The following is a 22,754-nucleotide window of genomic DNA, read 5'->3' on the forward strand; positions in this document are numbered from 1 at the left end:
CATGCAATGCTGCACCCAAACAAAATTTATGTCCTTTTTTTCACACAAATAGAGCTTTCTTTCGGTGGTATTTGATCACCTGTGCGCTTTTTATTTTTCACGCTATAAACAAAAAAAGACCAAAAATTTAAGAAAAACAATATTTTTTACTTTCAGCTATAAAAAATATACAGTAAACTCAAAGTTAGTTATAAATTTAGGTCAAAATGTATTATGCTACATGTTTTTGGTAAAAAAAATCCAAATAAGTGTATATTGATTGCTTTGTGTGAAAGTCATAACATCTACAAACTATGGTATAGATACTGCAATTTACGCCATTTTTTTGCTATACAGCGCTGCGCTAGTTTAACGGACAAATTGCGCGGTCATGCAATACGGTACATAAATAAACTTTACATCCTTTTTTTCCCACAAATTGAGCTTTCTTTCGGTGGTATTTGATCGCCTGTGCGATTTTTATTTTTTGCGCTATAAAAAAAAAGCCTGAAAATTTTGAGGAAAAAAAAACAATATTTTGGACTTTTTGCTATAAAACATGCCCAGTAAAAAAAAAAATTTAAAAATCAAATTTAGTCATAAATTTTTTGCCAAAATGCATTCTGCGACATGTGTTTGCTAAAAAAAAACCCCAATAAGTGTAAATTAATTGGTTTACGTGAAAGTTATAGCGTTTACAAATGGCGGGAAAGATTTTTAATTTTTTTTTATACTAATAATGGCAGCAATCAGCGACTTATGGCGGCGAACAGTGACTTATGGCAGGACTGCGGCAGACATTCTGACACTGGGGGGGGGGGGGGAACTGACTTGGGGTCACTGACATCCCCAGTGACACCAATACAGTGATCAGTGCAAGAAAAAAAACACTGACACTGTACTAATGGCACTGGGGAGGAAGGGGTTAACTTTATTCAGTGAAAGGGTTAACTGTGTGAGGGGAGTGTTTTACTAGGGGGCGGGGGTGTGTACTGCACGGGAGGGGGGGGGGGGGAGAGGGCACGCTGATCGGGAGAGAAACTCTTCTCTCCCGATCAGCCTGTCAGGAGCTGTCAGGGAACAGACAGAGAGCAGAGCTACTGCAGCCCTGCTCTCTGTCAGTGATTGCCGCTAATCGCCAGGACACAGCAGGTAACGATCGGCTGTGACCCGGTGACTGACATCCGCAGCCGTGATCGGCGGGACAGGTAGGGCGGTGGCGCGCCCCCTACCTGTTTTAAAACGTGGTTTTGCCCAATTGTGCCGCCCTGCCAACGTATTTCTACAGTGGCTGGGCGGCATGTGGTTAAACGCTTAACCGCCACATAGCAGATATACTGCTACACGTATATTTTTTGCCACCATTCATGGCCACGGATTTCAATCACCAGGTCCTGGCTGGTGATTACCCACCGACGCCCGGTGATTACCGACAATCACCAACAGGAGGAAGATTGTTTTGTTTACAAACAGTCTTCCTCCCTGTCAGCTCGGGCATACTGTTTGGGATGGCTGTGCACAGGACAGACATCCTGATCAGTGTGCTTACAGTGAAGCACACACCCCCCGGCCCCTAGTAAAACACTCCCTACACACAATTAACCCTTTGATCTCCCCTCACATTAACCCCTTCCTGCCCAGTGTCATTAGTACAGTGTGAGTGCTGTTTTTTTAGCACTGTATTGGTGTAACTGGAGATGTCAGTGACACCAAGTTAGTCCCCCCCAGTGCCTGCCGTAGTCCTGCTAAAAGTTGCTGATTGGCGATATTACTAGTAGGGAGAAAAAAAATCCCAGTATCTATACCGCCATTTGTAAATGCTATAATTTGCACGTAAACCAATTAATTTACACGTATTGAGATTTTTTTTAGTAAAGACATGTAGCAGAATACATTTTATCCTAAACTTATAATGAAATTTGATTTTTAAATTTTTTGACTGCACACGTTTAATAGCAAAAAGTCCAAAATATTGTTTTTTTTCTCAAAATTGTCGCGCAAAAAATTAAAAACCCGCATAGGCGGTAAAATACCACCAAAAGAAAGCTGAATTCGTGGGGAAAAAAAAGGACGTAAATTTCATCTGGGTGCGGCATTGCATGAACGCGCAATTGTCAGTTAAATTAACACAGCCCCGTAATGCAAAAAATAGCCTGGTCAGGAAGGGGTGTAAATCCTCTGGAGGGCAAGTGGTTAAAGAATAACAAGATACAAACAATCAGAAAATATGGTCCCTTGCAGAGGACCGAGGTCAAATGGACAATACAAAAACCTACATGTATCCAGGTTAGCCCTCAACAAGGAGTGCCCCAAAATAGGGCAATATGTCTCTGGTTGAAAATACCAAAAGGTGGCAAAGCGAGGTGGAGGGCCGTGGGGAAAAGAAATAACTAAAAAAAAAAAAAAGGGGGGGGGGGAGGGAAAGACAGCAGAAAGCCAAGGAGGAAAGAGTGCAGTTAGAAAGTACTGAAAGAAGAATTAGAGATGAGTGAACCTGCAGGCAAGAGCCTCCTCTAGTAAAGGTAAATACCCAAATTGGATGCAGGAAGTGAGGGGTGGGCAAAAGACCACCAAGGATTCCATATTTTCAGGAACCTAGGGTGAGAATCACTGAGGACACTCGACATTTTCTCATGGACCATAAAAGTGGTCATAACATTCCTCACTTCAGCGATTTGAACAGTTGGTTTCTTCCAGGCCCTAGCAATGGCCCTTTTTGCCGCTATAAAAAGATATTTGGCCAGTTTCTGCTCATGGGCTAGGAGGCCAGGAAGCAAGCAATGTAGGAGTTCATGGCGAGGGTCTCTACAGAAGGTAGAGTGGAGAAGGGACAAAAGAAGGCCGTAGACTCTGGATCAAAAGCCCACTAATCGCGGGCACTTCCACGATACATGTAACTCATCTCCACGAACTCCACAGCCTCTAAAACATCGATTGTCACAAGATGGGTTTGCATGAACTATACAAGCCGGGACCCAGTACCATCGGAGAAGGAGCTTATATGCCTCCTCCATAGTGGTGGTATTGAACAAGCATTTCGCTACAGCCGACCAGGCCCTGCTCCAGACCTCTGGAGCCAAGCAGACAGCAAGATCACGTTCCCATTTTAAGACTTAAGAATGGGAGCCAGGAGGATGTTCTGTGAGAAGATGTGAGTGGATTAGGAGAGATGCTGCCATGGGCAACAGGAGAATGCTGAAAAACGTGCTCAAAAGCCGTTTTCCAGAACAGAAATGTGGAATCGCGGCGAAGGGAGGAGATCCAGTGTCTAAGCTGCATATAGGGGTACCATTCTGCTGGAGAGGCTTTATGAATTTTTCAAATGGAGGACCAAGAAGGAAACAATCAGGAATTCAAAAAGTGGCGCACCTGGGAGTAACCGTGGGCGGCCACCAGATAAAAGCATGGGGTTGTGCCAAGCCCGGGGGGAACAGGGGGTTATTCAATAGGGGCAGAAGGGGGACATCAGTTTGACCGAGTGGCGATACATGTAGTCCCATACATGTCAAGTCCCATTCACGTAGGCTATGAGTCATGAGCGGGCTGAAGCCAAAGAAAAGCTGGAACCGGGACAGGAGCACAGTCAGGGATTTCCAGCAAGACCCACAGGGGGATGTCTGAGGTAGCGTGTAGCAATGTTAATTGTGAATTTTGGGCTGCTAAATAGTATTTTGTTACGTTGGGAAACCCAAGACCCCCTTTCAACCTGTGGGCATAAAGAGTGGCACGTGCCACTCTGTGGCGTTTATTGGCTCAGATAAATGTCAGAATTTTGTTTTGGGGAGATCGCAAAAAGAGATAGAATGCAGAGCGGGAGGGTCCTGAAAAAGTAAAGTTATTGGGACTTTCAAGAAATATTATTTACGTCACACTTTTCGTCAGGCAGTGATGGCTATTGATGAAACAGGAACAACCTTGTGACAATTTTGGAAGGACTGCAAGGCCATAAAAAAACATCAACTTTACTTTCATGAGGTTTCAGCTGTCACGATGAATGGGGTTTGGAAGAACCTTTGCCCTCAGTTTGTTCATGAAGTTCATAGACTTGAGAAGATGGGTAAGGAGTCCAAAGAGGTCTTCAACAACTTAGTGACCCTTAGCATGAAGCTGGAGCTAGATCTGCAAGAGGACGACTTCATTGAACTCCTTGCTGTGCAACATGAGGAGCTTACGAATGAGGACCTGATGAAATTAGAGGCCCAGCAAAAAGACAGAGAGCCAAGAGGAAGATATAACTGAAGAACCAAAGAGATTCACAACCCAGTAAATTACATTGGAATTTTCTTTACTTGAAGAGGCACCGTTAGTTTTTGAGGCACAGGTCCCCAACGATACACAAAGGTTGCAGCAGCCATTCAGAATGCCATCCAGTACTACAGAGTCATCTATGACAAGAAAAAAAGAGCTACTACTCAGACATCACTGGATCATTTTTTCCAGAGGGTAGACAGAATTTATCCATCAAAAATGTCATCAACATCAGGTTCTCAATTTGGTATGGGCCAAATTCCATATTTCCCTCCAACTCCTATTGTTGATGATCCGTCAGCTCCATCAACATCAGGTGTGGGCCAAATTCCATCTTTCCTTGCATCTCCTATTGCTGATGATCCTTCAGCTCCATCTCCCTCTTCCAGTTAGTAACGCTCTTCCACTATACGCCAGTTATGGTACTGTACCATCATTTTAAGGTAAATGTTAAAACAAAAATAGTTTTACAGTTGTACTGTCCCACCATTTTAAGTTACAGTAACTGTAAAAGCAATATTTTATTTACAGTTGTACTGTACCATTTTCAGGAAACTGTAAAATTAAAAATATTTTATTTACAGTATTTGTGTGTTTTTTTTATGCTTTGCATTGTATATGTGTGTCAGAGGTGTATAAGACTCACTTTGTTGGACTGATGAACGAATCCGATTTACGAACGTTCTCCCGGAACAGAACTCATTCATAAGTCGGGGACTTACTGTACTTCGTGGAAGCACCTTTTGATTTTATTACAGCACTCTATCAGCATGGCACATCTTGACTTGGCAATATTTGCCCCCTCTTCCTTGCAAAAACACTCCAAATCTGTCAGATTGCGAGGGCATCTCCTGATCTCTTCAGATCACCCCACAGATTTTCAATGGGATTCAAGTCTGGGCCATTCCAAAACTTTAATATTCTTCTTAAGCCATTGCTTTGTTGATTTGGATGTATGCTTTGGGTCGTTGTCATGCTGAAAGATGACGTTCCTCTTCATGTTCAGCTTTCTAGCAGAAGCCTAGAGTTTGTGCCAATATTGACTGGTATTTGGAACTGTTCATAATTCCCTCTACCATGACTAAGGCCTTAGTTCCAGCTGAAGAAAAACAGCCCCAAAGCATGATGCTGCCACCACGCTTCACTGTGGGTATGGTGTTATTTTGGTGATGTGCAGTGTTGTTTTTGTGCCACACATATCTTTTGGAATTATGGCCAAAAAGTTCAACCTTGGTTTCATCAGACTATAACATTTTCCCACATGCTTTTGGGAGACTTCAAATGTGTTTTTGCAAACTTTATCCGGGCTTGGATGTTTTTCTTCATAAGAAAAGGCTTCCGTCTTGCCACTCTACCCCATAGCCCAGACATATGAAGAATATGGGAGATTGCTGTCACATGTACCACACAGCCAGTATTTGCCAGATATTCCTGCAACTCCTTTAATGTTGCTGCAGGCCTCTCGGCAGCCTCCCAGACCAGTTTTCTTCTCGTCTTTTCATCAGTTTTGGAGGGACAACCAGTTCTTGGCAATGTCACTGCTGTGCCATATTTTCTCCACTTGATGAGGACTGTCTTCACTGTGTTCCATGCTATATCTAATGCCTTGGAAATTCTTTTGTACCTTTCTCCTGACTGATACCTTTTAACAATGAGATCCCTCTGAAGCTTTGGAAGCTCTCTGCAGACCACGGCTTTTGCTGTAGGATGCGACTAAGAAAATGTCTAAGTGATTCCTTAGTCCCGGCTGATCAGCTGCAGGGGGAAGAAGTAGGGGGAGGGATCTCTGTCTCCAGCATGTGTGCCCCAATGTGAAACAAACTTATCTACGAGCTGCGGCACCCACCAGCACTTTCACTCTCTGTGATTGGCCTTGATTTCCGAGACAAGGTCAGTGCATTTTTGAAAATCCGTGACCAAATTGGGACAGTTGGCAACTATGCACTACTCTGGGTAAGTGATCAGAATTTTTTTTTTTATAACACACTATGATTGCTTATACCAGTGAATTTCTTTGTTACAAGCAATGCATTTTACTGAATTAAATGAATTTCAATACTTACTATTGTTGGTAGCTGTGACTGGCCATAGCTACTCATAAGGTACAGATGAGCTGTGATTGATTCTGTCTGTACCATGTGACCAATCACAGAGCTCAACACAATAGTACACAACGAATGGCATGTGTACTATGAATCAATGCCATCCATTGTGTACAATTGTCATGTAAGCTATTGTGACTTGTCACAGCAAACACATGGTACCAGCAGTGGCTGGTACACCAATCGGTCATCCGCTGTGTCCGGTGAACACAGCGGGTGACAGATCACACCGTCATAACGGCAAATGTCAAATGACTGACGGGCGGGAAGTAGTTCAGACTGCAGTCACATCTGCGCACTTCCATGCATGTTCCTGGAAAGGAAAGTATGATCCTTGCAGTGAAGCTCAATGCCCAAAAAAGGTGTGAGAGATTCTTTGGCACATTTGTTGTATTTCGCACAGCCAATTCAATGTGAATGCGTGTTGTGCAAAAAATGCCCAGTCACATAACACACGTGTGGATGGGGCCTCAGAACGATTGTGAAGCATAAAAATAAACTTGTGTACAGCATACCAAGCCAAAAATCCACCTGTCAGCACCAACAACACCTTGGCAGTACTCTCTACTTCCTGTGCCAACCCTAACAGCCATGACTCTTCCACTGCGCCCCTCGTCCTGACCTCATGGCCGCTCTTACACAATTCTCAGAACAAACAACCAGCTGGGAACTCCCTGTGACATTCTAAACCTGACATCATCAGCACGTCACATGATCTGAGAAGAGCCACGCAGCCGAATCAACGCCACTGCCTCGGGCTGGCAGCATTGCGCCTGCGCGCCAGGTTGACACGCATACCTCTATCCACTGCGCATGCCTAATCTCCTGGCGAGAGTTCGGCAATCCTCCAGCGCGTGCGCTGTAAGCCCCAGTGAAGCCGCTCTCCCTCTTGCTGACAGACCGGGCTGCCCTTTTTGCTACGTATTTCCGGTGTGCGGTGTCTGTTCCCTGTTACTAGCCAGTGTCCAAGGCCCCGGGCCGGGAGAAGAGGAGGAGTCGTCGCCGCCGCCGGGAAGCGAACGGGGAGAAGCGGAGAGACGGAAGAAGGTGAGGTGGTCACTGGTTGGGGAGGAGGAGAAAAAGAAGACAAGAGGGGGGGGGGCATGGCAGGGAAAGCCGGGGTGGCTGTGGTGAAAGTGAACAGGAAGGCCCTGGTGAGCCTCTTAGAGAAGGAGGAGGCATTACCCGGGACAGGTGTACAGGCAGGCGGCAACCGCAGTTTGTGAGGAGGAGGCTGAGTCCGGGCTGGGGGAGATGGGGCGACACGCAGACACATCCGGGCCGTGAAGGTATACTGTTCTATGGCAAAGGTCTCCCCGTCCATAGAGAGCCTGTCCATAGGCTGGACTCGTCTCCCCGTCCATAGGCTGGACTCGTCTCCCCGTCCATAGAGAGCCTGTCCAGTCTATACTGATCATCACAGTCCCAGGCTGGCCTAAGCACACCGATCCTGGCAGGGCTGATCACTTGTCACTGCTGAGCTGTAATGTAAACTGGTGTGCTCTGAAGATCCACACTGATCATTGACAGGGGGCTCTATCCCCCCCATCATCATCATCATTATTATCATCATTGTGTGTGTGCACAGGCCATCATCCCGACTGTAGGCTGATCACAGACAGGGGGCTCTATCCCCCCCCCCCATCATCATCATTATTATTGCTGTGTGTGTGTGCACAGGCCATCCATCCTGACTGTAGGCTGATCACTGACAGGGGGCTCTATTCCCCCCCCCCCCATCATCATCATTGTGTGTGTGCACAGGCCATCATCCCGACTGTAGGCTGATCACTGACAGGGGGCTCTATCCCCCCCCATCATCATCATCGTGTGTGTGCACAGGCCATCCATCCTGACTGCAGGCTGATCACTGATAGGGGGCTCTATCCCCCCCATCATCATCATCATTGTGTGTGTGCACAGGCCATCCATCCTGACTGCAGGCTGATCACTGATAGGGGGCTCTATCCCCCCCATCATCATCATCATTGTGTGTGTGCACAGGCCATCCATCCTGACTGTAGGCTGATCACAGACAGGGGGCTCTATCCCCCCCCCCCAATCATCATCATTATTATCACTGTGTGTGTGTGCACAGGCCATCCATCCTGACTGTAGGCTGATCACTGACAGGGGGCTCTATCCCCCCCCATCATCATTGTGTGTGTGCACAGGCCATCCATCCCGACTGTAGGCTGATCACAGATAGTTCACCATCTCTGGGTAGAGCCATATGAAATGACATTTGGGGATGGCTGCCTCCATGTATTACACACTGACAAGAACACCACTTTGATTAATGGCCGTAGTTGAGTCATTGGTTGTCCTGTGGGTTCAGCGGGTTTTCTCTCTTTTTTTGTTGATCAGTTACAAATGGCAGAATTGTGCATGGCATGTAGAGAAGATCAGTTACTTGTCAGTGTTTTTTGTTTAGGGCTACTAAACAACTAATCAACCTAATCGATTATACAAATTAACTATGTTCATAATTGAGTTGTTGGTCAGCTGATTAGTTGGCCTGCATACAAAATGCATTATTTGTTTACATATCAGTATACACAGTGCAACACACATGCAGCCCATTACTCCTTCATACACTGCTCAAAAAAAATTAAAGGAACACTTTGAAAACACATCAGATCTCAATGGGGAAAAATCTCATGCTGGATATCTATACTGATATGGACTGGGTAATGTGTTTGGAATGTAAGGATGCCCCATTGTTTGATGGAAATGATCAACCTACGGAGAACTGAATTCAAAGACCCAAAAATCAAAGTGAAAAAATGATGCAGCAGGCTAGTCCATTTTGGTGAAATGTCATTACAGCAACTCAGAATGGTACTCGGTAGTTAGTATGGCCCCCACGTGCTTGTATGCATGCCTGACAACATCGGGGCACGCTCCTAATGAGACGACAGATGGTGTTCTGGGGTATCTCCTCCCAGATCTGGACCAGGGCATCACTGAGCTCCTGGACAGTCTGAGGTGCAACCTGGTGGAGTCGGATGGACCGAAACATATCCCAGAGGTGTTCTATTGGATTTAGGTCAGGCGAGTGTGGGGGCCATTCAGTGGTATCAATTCCTTCATCCTCCAGGAACTGCCTGCATACTCTCGCCACATGAAGCCGGGCATTTTCATGCACCTGGAGGAACCTAGGACCCATTGCACCAGCGTAGGGTCTGACAATGGGTCCAAGGATTTCAACCCAATACATAATGGCAGTCAGGGTGCCATTGTCTAGCCTGTAGAGGTCTGTGTGTCCCTCCATGGATATGCCTACCCAGACCATCACTGGCCCACCACCAAAACGGTCATGCTGAATAATGTTACAGGCAGAATAACGTTCTCCACGGCTTCTCCAGACACTTTCACGTCTGTCACATGTGCCCAAGGTGAACCTGCTCTCATCTGTGGAAAGCACAGGGCACCAGTGGTGAACCTGCCAATTCTGGTGTTCAATGGCAAATGTGAGTCGAACTTTATGGTGTCTGGCAATGAGCACAGGGCCCACTAAAGAACGTCAGGCCACACTCATGAAGCCTGTTTCTGAATGTTTGGTCAGAGAAATTCACACTAGAGGCCTGCTGGAGGCAATTTTGTAGGGCTCTGGCAGTGCTCATCCTGTTCCTCCTTGCACAAAGGAGCAGATACCAGTCCTGCTGATGGGTTAAGGACCTTCTGCGGCCCTCTCCGGCTCTCCTAGAGTAATTGCCTGTCTCCTGGAATCTCCTCCATGCTCTTGAGATTGTGCTGGGAAACGCAACAAACCTTCTGGCAATGGTATTGATGTGCCATCCTGGAGGAGTTGAACTGCCTGTGCAACATCTGTAGGGTCCAGGTATCACCTCATGCTACCATTAGTGACACTGACCCTAGCCAAATGCAAAACTAGTAAAAAAACAGAAAAGATGAGTAGGGAAAGAAATGTCAGTGGCCTCCACCTGTAAAACCATTCCTGTTTTGGGGGTCGTCTCATTGTTGCCCATCTAGTGCACCTGTTAATTCTATTAACACCAAAGCAGCTGAAACTGATTAACAACCCCCTCTGCTACTTAACTGACCAGATCAATATCCCAGAAGTTTAAATGAATTGATGCTATACTCTGATTAAAAAGTGTTCCTTTAATTTTTTTGAGCAGTGTACATATCAGTATACACAGTGCAACACACACAGAGCCCAGTACACCTTTCATACATAGTATACAACATGCAAAACACATACAGCTCAGTACACCGTTCATACAGCTCAGTATACACCGTGAAGCACACATACAGCTCAGTACACCGTTCATACATGTCAGTATACACCTTGAAGCACACATACAGCTCAGTATACACCGTGAAGCACACATACAGCTCAGTATACACCGTGAAGCACATATACAGCTCAGTATACACCGTGAAGCACACATACAGCTCAGTATACACCGTGAAGCACATATACAGCTCAGTATACACCGTGAAGCACATATACAGCTCAGTACACACCGTGCAGCACACATACAGCTCAGTACACCGTTCATACATGTCAGTATACACTGTGCAGAACACATACAGCTCAGTACACCGTGCATACATGTCAGTAAGTGCTTGAGAACACGAGAATGTGTGAGGAGCAATGCCTCATGGGACATGTAGTCCTAGGCAGGAGAAGGAAGTGGTTTAAAGTGATTTCTAAAGGCAGACTTTTTTTATTTTTTACCGTTGCTATGGGGGCACTTTTTATTATACATTGCTGCTTGCCATATGGGCGTTCTGAAGGCAGGAGGAGCCAGAAGCGCCAGTGGGGGACCCCAGAAGAGCAGGATCAGGACTGCTCTTTGCAAAATCATTGCAGAGAGCATGTAAGTATGACATGTTTGTTATTGTGACCGCTTTCTGACTGCCTCACGTAGGAGCCCGGAGTAGAGCGGCTCTCCTGTGTTGGATCATGTGTCTAATACATGATCCAGCTCTTCTAGGTAGGGGGGACCTCTGCTGTGCTGTGGTTAGTCATAGCACAAGCTGATCAGCGGGTCGCAGCCAATGATTGATGGACGGGTCCCACTGATCGGCGAAGAGGAAGACAGGACAGAGCTCTGTGAGTGTAAACAACACAGAGCTCTGTCCTGACAGCGGGGAAGCAAGGCAGGGAATAAAAACTGGCACATCCCTTAGTAAAAGCAGCACACAGTGAATACACCAAGCACTGTTAGGCACACAGTTAACCCTTTGCCCCTAGATGTTAACCCCTTCCCAGCCAGTGGCGGTGTATATTATTAGCACTGATCACTGTAGTATTGTCCCTGGTTCCCACAAACTGTCAGTTTGCCTGCCACACTATCGCAGTCCTGCTGTAAGTCGCTGATCACCGCCATTACTAGTGTAAAAATATATAGGAATTCCAGTATATATACCATAGATTGCAGACGCTATAACTTTCACACAAACCAATCAATATTCACTTATTGGGATTTTTTTTTTCACCAAAAATTTGTAGCAGAATACATTTTGACCTAAATTTATGGATCAATCTGATTTTTTTTGTTTTTTTTATTGGATATGTTTTATAGCAAAAAAGTAAAAAATATATATAATTTTTTCAAAATCTTTTTATATAATACAAAAAAACCCCACTGGTAATCCAAATACAATCAAAGGAAAGCTCTATTTGTGTGAAAAAATATAAATTTCATTTGGGTACCGTGTTGCATGACTGCCCAATTGTCAGTTAAAGTAATACAATACTAAATAGAAAAAAAATGGCTTAGCGATTAGGGGGTGAAGTGGTTATTAAAAAAATCCAATGTTTACGATCACTTTAAGGGCTCTGTGCAGGGTAGACAGGCATCTAAATCCAAAGAAGTTGGAGGCTTATTGATTAAAGGTAAATTAAGGCATTACACACAAAAAAAAGTGGCAGCCTTTAGTACTGCTTTAAAGTGATATAAAGAGCAATCTTTTTTTTGTTTTAAAATAACAAACATGTCATACTTATCTGCTATGTGCAGTGATTTTGCATGAAGGTAAAAAACCTTGAGCCTTTACAACCACATTAATGTTGAAGATTTGTATCCCCTTCCCCCCACCCTGTATATCCTACTTCTGGGTATAATAAATATATATTTATTTGCTTTCACTCTTTCACAGTATAATTCGACCCCTTGTAGTAGTGATTATCTGCTGTTTTTGTACTTTAACAGGCTAATTTTTTTACCCCATTATGACAGGCCATACAAAAAGCATGCTGCTACTACTAAATGTCTTAGTGACAGCAGGTGCAGGTAGTTTGTATCAAGATACCTGTCTATGACATGGAGTTTGTCATGTAGAAAAGTATAATACAGTCCTTTCAGAATATATGCAAAACAGCGATTTTAGGTATTTTTTTTTTTCTTTAAATAAAACGTTTGATCACTGAGTCTGATATGTACTAGATTCAGTGTGTGTTATAAAAAGTCTACACACCCCTGTTAAAATGTCAAGTTAATGTAACCTTTAAACTGTACATCTCAATTGAACAACAAACTGAAATCTTTTAGGTGGAGGGAAGTAAAAATAAAAAAAACTGAAATATGGTTGCATAAGTGTGCACACCCTTAAACTAATACTTTGATGCACCTGTTGATTTTATTACAGCACTCAAACTATCAGCATGGCACATCTTGACTGGGAAATATTTGTCCACTATTCCTGGGAAAAACACTCCAAATCTGTCAGATTGTAAGTGCATGGACTGTGCACAGCCCTCTTCAGATCACCCCACAGATTTTTGATCAGATTCAGGTCTGGGCTCTGGCTGGGCCATTCCAAAACTTTAATCTTCTTCTGGTGAAGCCATTCCTTTGTTGATTTGGATGTATGCTTTGGGTCGTTGTCATGCTGAAAGATGAAGTTCCTCTTCATGTTCAGGTTTCTAGCAGAAGCCCGAAGGTTTTGTGCCAATATTGACTGGTATTTGGAACCGTTCATAATTCCCTCTACCTTGACTAAGGCCCCAGTTCCAGCTGAAGAAAACAGCCCCAAAGCATGATGCTGCCACCACCATGCTTCACTGTGTTGTTTTGGTAATGTGCAGTGTTGTTTTTGCCTCCAAACATATCTTTTGGAACTATGGCCAGAAAGTTCAGTCTTGGTTTCATCAGACCATAACACATTTTTTCACATGCTTTTGGGAGACTTCAGATGTTTTTGCAAAATTTAGCCGGGGCTTGGATGTTTTTCTTCATAAGAAAAGGCTTCCGTCCTGCCACTCTACCCCATAGCCCAGACATATGAAGAATATGGGAGACTGTTGTCGCATGTACCACACAGCCAGTACTTGCCAGATATCTCTGCAGCTCCTTTAATGTTGCTGTAGGCCTCTTGGCAGCCTCCCAGACCAGTTTTTGGTAATGTTACTGTTGCACCATATTTTCTCCACTTAATGACTGTCTTCACTGTGATCTATGGTATATCTAATGCCTTGGAAATTCTTTTGTACCCTTCACTTGACCTTTTAACAGTGAGATCCCTTTGATGCTTTGGAAGCTCTTTGCGGACCTTGACTTTTACTGTAGGATGCGACTAAGAAAATGTCAGGAAAGACCTGCTAGAACAGCTGAACTTTGCTTGGGGTTGCTCAGGCACTTTAAATGATGGCTGGTGTGCACTGACTCCTACTTAACATGATTTTTAATGTGCTTGCTTAATTCTGAACACCACTACATCCCCATTTATAAGAGGATGTGCACACTTATGCAACCACATTATTCTAGTTTTTTATGTTTAATATATATATATATATATATATATATATATATATATATATATATATATATTTTACACACACTGTGTCCAAAAAGTATTCACAGCCCCTAACTTTGCCACATGTTATGATACAGCCTTATTCCAAAATGGATTAAGTTAATTTTTTTCCTCAACATTCTATAAACAATACTCCATAATGACAACTTGAAAGAAGTTAGTTTTGAAATCTTTGCAATTTATTAAAAATAAAAAAAACAAACAAAATGCAGGTCATGGCATCAGCAATCCCGTACAGCAAGCAGATATTCTGACAGGAAGCTTCAATGAACTACCATGGCTCTCCACAGCACCGTGGTAGTTCATTAAAAACTGCAAGCCCACAGCCGCTAAGGCTGACGACAGTTGCAGTTCATTCATTCATAAAAGTCCGTGAATGAATGACGTGGCCGAGATAGTACAGGAGACTTCTCCTTTCTATCAGAGGGAGGGGGCAACAAGCGCTGCTGCAGCTATGAGAACATGTTACATGTTCCACCCTAAAAACAGGTGTAACATGTTCCCTAAGGTGAATTTATCCTTTAAAGTGTATGGAAACTGTAAATCTATTTTTCTTTGCTTTCATCCCTCATTTTCAGTTTTCTTAAGCAATTTTTAAATTAGGTTCCTTCCGGGCATCTAAGGCGCATTTTATTTACCTGAATTGAAGCACTTTGTAGACCATGGTTGGTCAGGAATTGATGAAAGCTTCGGGGGACCATGAAGATTGATGATCCTCAAAGTGTCCGTTCTCCAGCGGACTTTGGGGGAACATGTCTCCTAAATATAGCTGTGTTTAGCATTTCTAGCAGCAGGAGAGGTGAGCATCTACACTTTTCATTTAAAGGCATAACTTTCCTGGTAAACTGTAGTATAGCGAAGGAAAGCGCGTGCCAGAAATGTGAGTGGATCTGTCATTGGTTGCAACCAACTCTCTCTAATAAGTTGCTTTCAAATAACAAGTGGTTTGAAAAAACAATTTATGGTTATGCCATGAACTGAAACGAGGAAACTTGTATTTTCTCTTTTTTTTTTTTTTTTTTTTAAGTACAAACCTTTTAGGCCCCATGAAACCTTGGTGTTTAGCCGGAGTGCATGAGGCTCTGGGGAAGTATGTGCCTGCCAGTCTGTATTCTGAACACACGAAGTGCAAGTCCTATTCAGTGCATTGTCCAGCTACAGCAACTTTCAGCTATATTTTGCTGATTTTGCATGTATTGAGGGTTCATTAGGAGGAAGTTGCACTATTAGTTGCAGGTTAAACAGATATTTGTGTTACTATTCACATGAGTATTTTTCCAAATGTATATCTTGCACTTAGAATTATTTAATAGCTGCATTTTCTGTACATTACAGTATTTTTAATGTTTCATCAAACCAGCAACCTGAATCTGTTGATTGGAATTTGGGATGCCTGTCATTAAAATTATGCATTCCAATCTCTCAAAAGTTGTAAACAGCCTGCATGCCAAAAGTCTTATTTAATCATAATATACATATTTTTATTCCCCATCATACATGTGCCAGGAGTCTAGCACTCTTAGTATTCTGTCAAATGTCGGGCACTACTGGTGAATATGTAGAAGGGGTTCCTTAGTGTAAAGCTGTCCCGCATCTTCCAGTGTAATTGTATAATGTCATCCGTGGGTGGTGAGCTGTCAATGGCTGCATGAGCATTAATAGCTGTTCACCCACAGAGGGAAGTACAGCGGGGACAAAAGGTGCACACCCATCGTTTTTTGGATGTTTTGGTGCTTTGCTAGCCTTTCATGTGAATGGGCTGCGTTCAGACAGTGCATGTTAACGTGTGAAAAAACATGCGTTTGCAAGGCCTGGGGGACTGAATGAGCCTTTTAAGTGATTGTAAACCCTCACCTTTTAAAACAACCCATTTAGTTTAAAATAGAAAAGAAAGGCAAAACATTTGTGTAAAGAAATAAAAAAATATATATATATTATATACACACCCCCCCCCCCCTTCTTCTTTTCCTTCTTTTTTTTTTATAAGGGATCTGATACCCTCAGTTCTAGAGCAAGGGGAGAAGAAACAGCAATGCTGGTCTTCCCAGAAAATTGATGTATGAGAGGGTCAGCACACTGAGTTCCCAGCACAGTTAGAGAACTGACCACACTGTGCTCTCATGCCTAGTGTTGTCAGTTTTCAATAGGAAAGCAGAGGGGCTGGCAGGAACACCAGGTATTTCATATGAAGAGAACCGGATCCTTTTTCATACAACTATATGGTACAGCAGGAACATGTCAGGAATATGAAAAGTTGGGTTTACATATTTTGTAAACTGATATTTATATTTGGGTTTCGGCATTTTTTTCTGGAAATGTATTCAACAAAATATGTCTATGGGCCAAAGCTTTGTAAATGGTTAGTTTCGTCACACCTGATGCGTTGTAGCCTAAACCTTTTGCTGTTTCCAGTGCAGCAGTGACTCGTAGACAAAGCAAAATGCTGTCAGTTCACAATACAGCACCGCTGTGGTGTATACTGGAATAAGCATTCTTTTTCAGTCTTTTTTTTTTTTTTTTTTTTTATGTGCAGTGGGTTGTACAGTGAACCAATGCATCACACTGCTGCTGCGGTGAATAGAACTGTATTGATGTGTCACTCATGACATTTCAATGAGGTTATGTGGAAAAAAGTGAACAGTGCAATACGCCAGAACTGGAGCGTCAGCACTGCTTGTCTCCACTCACACCAGCCACTGTGTGTTTAGTGAGGCTCACTGGTGTGAACGAGTCTTATTGCTCTTTTTTATGTCAGCTAAGGTTGAGGAAGCAGTGTAGCAGTCTCTGATAACTTGCTGTTCCACTCGCAGATCCGTTTAATGCATGTTTGTCTAATACCTCCTCTACATGTCACAAAAATGCCTAGCTGAGGTACATACTGTAACTACTGAATGGAGTAAGGAAACTCTAAACTTCACATTCTCAATGTAATCCAGTGTAACAGGATATTAAATCCTGGTCTTTGCACAATATCAGATTTACTCTACAGATTGCCAGTGTACAGCTAACCTTATAGACACTCTTCTGCCTATTGTATACTAATTTTATTTACAAAAGAAATTATTGTGTATGAAATGGTTGCACTTTTTTTTTATGTGTATGGCATGCATACATTAAATGAAGAATGTCTGGATAGGTGTATTTTTATATATAAAATTACAGGTGTTGTTTGAAAGTACATCATACCCAGATGTTGGTGCCGTGTCCAATTCGTGTTTTTTTTTTTTTTTTATCTAGATTTTGGTATTGGGCATCTTGCATAGGGTTATAGATCTTACACAGCTCTTCTGCTGTGCTATAACCCATATTTAACATACATAAATCAGATATAGAGGCTGTTTAACACAGTTGTTTTTCAGTTTATTATTATGTTCACAGAAACTTATAATCATACTTTGTTTCCTGTAATTTATACATGTACACCTTTACATTATAGTCTCTGTATATTGATGTGAGCCAGTTCTAGGCTTCCATCTGCTAAAAATCATTTTGTATAGGGGATGAATACATTTTACACCTATAATCTCCTTTTGAATAAAATAAACTATCATGGGTGATATCTTATATCAATAAATACCAGCGCAAACCCACATAATAAATTGCATCACCCAACCTATTAGACAAACTAAAAAAACGTGACCACTTATATGCTAATAAAATAATAAAAAATATATAAATAAATAAATAAATAAGTAAATAATTATTGAATTAATAAGTCCAGTGACAAAAAAATCCCAAAATAGCATGCTGTTCTCTCTTCATATATGGGCTTGATTAGACCCCCAAAGTCTACCCAGCTTACTGGCACATACCCAAGGGTGGCTCTATAGGAACTATGCAAGGGAAAGGATCCACCTTAAAACAGGACATCAGAGCCAACACTCAGGATATCAACTGAATCTGCAGCTACCTAAAAGTTTTAAACATCAAGAGGCAGCTTCCATTATTTTCCTTGGGGGATTCGGTGAGAGAAGTAACCAGAAGAGGTACCCAGATCTGAAAGGAGGTATTATTTGGAGGTCCTATATAAAGTAAAGGGGGTCCAGGAGCCCTTAATATTCCTGAAAGGCGTGTGACTCACTAATATCTGGTGAGTGCGGTTAATGTTGGTTTTTGCACTGGTGGATGGTGAAGGGATCAAAAGCACGTAAGAATCCAATGAAAATTACAGTATAATTACAATTTTTGTCACGGGACTGTTATTTTGGGATTTTTTTGTCACTGGACTTATTAATTCAATAATTATTTACTTACTTATTTATGTATTTATATATATATATTTTTTTTTTATTATTTTATTAGCATATAAGTGGTCACGTTTTTTTAGTTTGTCTAATAGGTTGGGTGATGCAATTTATTATGTGGGTTTGCGCTGGTATTTATTGACATAAGTTTTTTTGGTTTCTGCACCTGTGTACAGCAGCATCTCACGGGGAATTGTGTGTCTAATAAGAGAATCCTGGGCGCTGAGGTTTTTTCTTTTTGTCTACATGGGTGATATCTGCCCACTACGCAGAATACACATTGGTCATATGATGCCATCTTCTGTTTGAGAAAAGCAGCCATATGGCCTGCAAACACAAACTCCATGATCTAGAACAAAATCTTAGAGTGGTTGTAAAGGCAGAATTTTTTTACCTTACTGCATCCTGTGCAGAAAGGTTAAAAACCTTCTGTTTGCAACTTCCTCAGCAGTCCCCCCTTAAATACATACTTGAGCCCAGTCTCGATCCAGAGATGTGCATTAGAGCCGAGGCTCTCTCACTCCTCACTGGCTCAGATACAGAAGCAGGAGCCATTGACTCCCACTGCTGTCAATCAGATCCAGTGGGGGATTGGGGGGGGGGGGGCTGCCTTATGGACACACAGTGCGGCTCAGAAGCGAGCACACATGCGTGCCCCCATAGCAAGTGGCTTGCTGTGTGTGGCAGCCAGGACTGCCATTAGGGAACTGAAGAAGAGGATCAGGTCTGCTTTATGCAAAACAATTGCACAGAGCAGGTAAGTATAACATGATTGATATTTTAATAAAAAAACAAACAAAGCATTTCAATCACTTCATATCTGAGCTTCTGGCAAAGAACAAATTCATAGTTGAAATGCATATATGGTAGATGATTTCCCTGCCAATGGATTTTTATTTCCTTTGCTCCAGTCCTGAGATTTATACAGACCTGCTACACAGCACACTGCTGTCCTGTGGGGCTGGAGACATGATTTTTTTCCTGCTTCAGGTAAAGGGGAATTGAAGTCTGCTTGGTGGATAAGGTACCAGTATGTTATGATGGCACAACCCCCCCCCCCCCCCCCCCATCTGCAATTGTCCTCCTTCAGCAATGACAGGACAGGTCCATCCTCTGCGGCTCTGTAACGCTTCGTTTCCATCCTCCTTGCTTCTTCTCGTATCCCTATCATTCTTATTAGGCTGTTGGGCGACCATTGCTTATGGCAATGGAGTTGCGTCATTCCTCGCTCCATTTTTGGCATTTTTCCGATGCTAGGAATGAGCCAGTGGTGTACACTGCATGGTACATGCACTGTTCGGTGTACATATGAATTAAAAAAAAAAAAATCCTATCACAGTGGGGAAAAATATTTTTTTGGTAAAAGTCTTTGCATGTTTTTTCTTCCAAAAACCATAACTCCTACATTTTGTAAGATAATAGTTCTGCTTTAAGATTTACTTACAGGTACTTTCCCTCCCCCCAGCTGTGACTCGACTGTGAAAGGAGAATCAACAGGCTGATGAGCTGACCCCTCTGCCACTTTCCTCTCTCTTCATATCTGCATGTCCCTTTTTAGCATACGTACTTCATCACAACTGACTTGGTCCTTTTATGCTGCCTTTCCTCTCCCAGTATAAGCTCTGCTGTACACTGGATTGCAGGAAGCTAGTACCAGGTCACATTCAAGCACTTACCATTGCTTATAAAAGACACGTATTAATTCAGCTTTGTATTAATGAAAACATAGCTGAATTAATATGTCTTTTATATCTGTCAGGAGATCAGCTTTAAGGTTTGAATAGAGTCAAAAATAAAAAGTATTACATTTCCGTAAATCCTGTGCATGGCCAGGTTATGTACCAAGCCAGTTATTTAAACTTTGGGTCACATGCTGTGTGTTGAGTCATCATTCAGCAAAGGCATTCTAACTGTGGCAAATGTTTTTGTTTGTATTTTATGCTTGCAGTTGCAAGTCCTGTTTGTATTTTGCAATTCAGTAACAAGAGCATTGATCATAAACGTAGGGATTATTCTCATTGACCGCTGACATCTGTCCTTGATCTCTCTCCAGTTTTGGACAGCATAGGGAGGTTTCTTTTTCAACAGAAACTTTTTTGGGCCCTTTCACAAGGGCGGCCAGAGGGCAGGTGGTTGAGCCACAATTGTTACTGCCCCCAACTGCCTAGCTAAATCCTACCATGGCAGCCTGAGTTTGACAAGTCTACCCCTTTCAAACCCGCCTATTAAAGTAAGTGGATGTGCGATGCTAGCCAAATGCTTCACTCATGGTTGCGGTGCGGTATTTTAATACAACCCCTCCCTTGCGCTACCACCTGTGTGAGAGCACCCTAAGTCTGTGCTCATTAGGGATTTATCCTCTTTCTGTCAATATTGTCACTAGGACAGGAAGTTAGGGGAAATAGCCCCAAAAGTTCTTCCTGTCTCCTACATTTTCCAGAAATGGAAGAAAAGTATGCCTCAAAAATTCCATTTTTTTTTTTTTTTTATTTGAAAGCAGGCTGGTATTAAATAGAGTTGCAAAATCAATATTTTGTCCATAAATAGTATCAGGAGTGTATAGATGCATGGTAATAGACTATTCATGTTAAAATAACTTTGCCTTGTCACCAGTGACACTTCATATCATCAAAGCCTGCTACACTTTAGCCATTGGTATTAACAAAGTGTCACAGATTGTTAGATTATGAGTCAAGAATGGTGTAAAAGAACACAAGATTTTCCTTCTGCAGTTGTTGTTTTTTTTTTTTTTTTTTTCCCCTAACCTACCCGTTCTTTATCTTACCTCCTCAGCTCAGTACAGAGGCCAGTATGTTACATGGGATCTTTAATTCTCCCTATACTAACATAATAATAATATACAGTGGGTATAGAAGAGAATTGTCCCCCCTTTAAAATCAGATTTTTGCCTTGCAGCCTGATGAAATGAAGACACTCAGTTTTGTTTTAGTCAGCTGTATTTATTCAGTTCAACTTAACATCCAAGTGAAAGAGATAACACCAACATGTCATAAAAAGGGAAAGAGAAATAAACCTGAATCACTAAGAAAGATCCTTTTAGAAAAAGGATCACCCCCCCCCCCAGGTGTAGCTAATTGCCTTCTCAATGGCACAAAGAACCATTTGACTTTCAAGTGTGATCAGCTGTGGTCATTTTGATTAGCTCAGCATGAAAAAAAGCTTTCCTGGAGCATTTCAGTCCCTGAAGCAAACAACTATCGGTGGCAGGGCACTGTCAAAAGATCTCCGGGATAAAGTTGGGGACAGGCACAAGTCAGGAGATGGATACAAAAAAATTTCAAAGGCTTTATCAATGTCTAGAAGCACAATGAAATCTATTAAGAAGTGGAAGGTATTTGGTGCAACCCAGACCCTCCCTGGATCAGGTTATCGCTCCAGACTGGATGAAAGAGCCAGGAGGAAGCTGGTCAGAGAGGCTACCAAGAGGCCTACAACTCTGAAGCAGTTGCAGGAATTTATAATAGAGTGGTCATTGTGTACATGTGACAATATCAAATTGTCCACAAATGTGGCTTATGTGGGAAGGTTGCAAGAAAAAGCCACTCCTCAAGAAAGGCCACGACTAGATTCTGAGGCCACGCGGAAAAAGTGTTATGGTCAGATGAGACAAACATTTTATTATTTGGCCTCAACACTAAATGATATGACTGGCGAAAATCCAAATCCAGCTAACAATCCAAACATCACCATTCCTACAGTAAAGCATGCAGGTGGTAATATCCTGTTATGGGGGTGTTTCTCTGTAGCAGGGACTGGAGCACTTGTCAGGATAGAAGGAAAATGGATGGGGAAAAATACCATCAAATTCTTGAGGAAAATCTGCTGCCCTCTGCCAGAAAGTTGTCTAAGGGAAGGTGGTTTTCTTTCCAACATGACAATGACCCAAAGCACACAGCAAAAATTACCACACAGTGGTTGACTGAGAAAAAAGTGAATGTCCTAGTCAGAGCCCAGACTTAAACCCCATTGAAAATCTGTGGAATGACTTGAAGACTGCAGTCCACAAATGGTCACCATTAAATTTAGCTGAACTTGAGCAGCTCTGCAAAGAAGAATGGGCAAATATTGCAAAGTCTAGATGTTAGTAGAGACATATTCCAGCAGACTAAAGGCTGAGATTAAAACAAAAGGTGTTTTAATAAAATACTGACACTAGGGAATGATCATTTCTCCAACTCAGTGATTCTGTTTTTGAGTTTAAAAAAAGAAAAAACATTGGTTTCATACAGCTGGATAAAACAACAATTGTGTCTGTCTTCATTTCAGGCTGCAGCACAATAAAATGTGATTATTTTAAAGGGGTGATTCTTTTCTATACCCACTGTAAATATACTAAAAAACATATTCTAATACAGGGGCATGAATAGAT

General features: G+C 42.4%; 1 protein-coding gene across 1 annotated transcript in view; it reads left to right on the plus strand.

Annotated features, from left to right (window-relative positions):
• The first annotated feature begins 7,218 nt into the window (after window positions 1-7,218).
• Window positions 7,219-22,754, plus strand: part of SAR1A (secretion associated Ras related GTPase 1A) — a 41,036-nt gene continuing 25,500 nt past the window's right edge. The window contains exon 1 of the mRNA XM_089670714.1: window positions 7,219-7,376. The gene's annotated coding sequence lies outside the window, so the exon portion shown is untranslated. The remainder of the gene's footprint in view (window positions 7,377-22,754) is intronic.

The sequence above is a fragment of the Staurois parvus genome, unplaced genomic scaffold (assembly GCF_062004578.1).
Source record: "Staurois parvus isolate SC_StPar_1 unplaced genomic scaffold, SC_StPar_1.0 ptg000094l, whole genome shotgun sequence".
In the NCBI taxonomy this organism is placed as follows: domain Eukaryota; kingdom Metazoa; phylum Chordata; class Amphibia; order Anura; family Ranidae; genus Staurois; species Staurois parvus.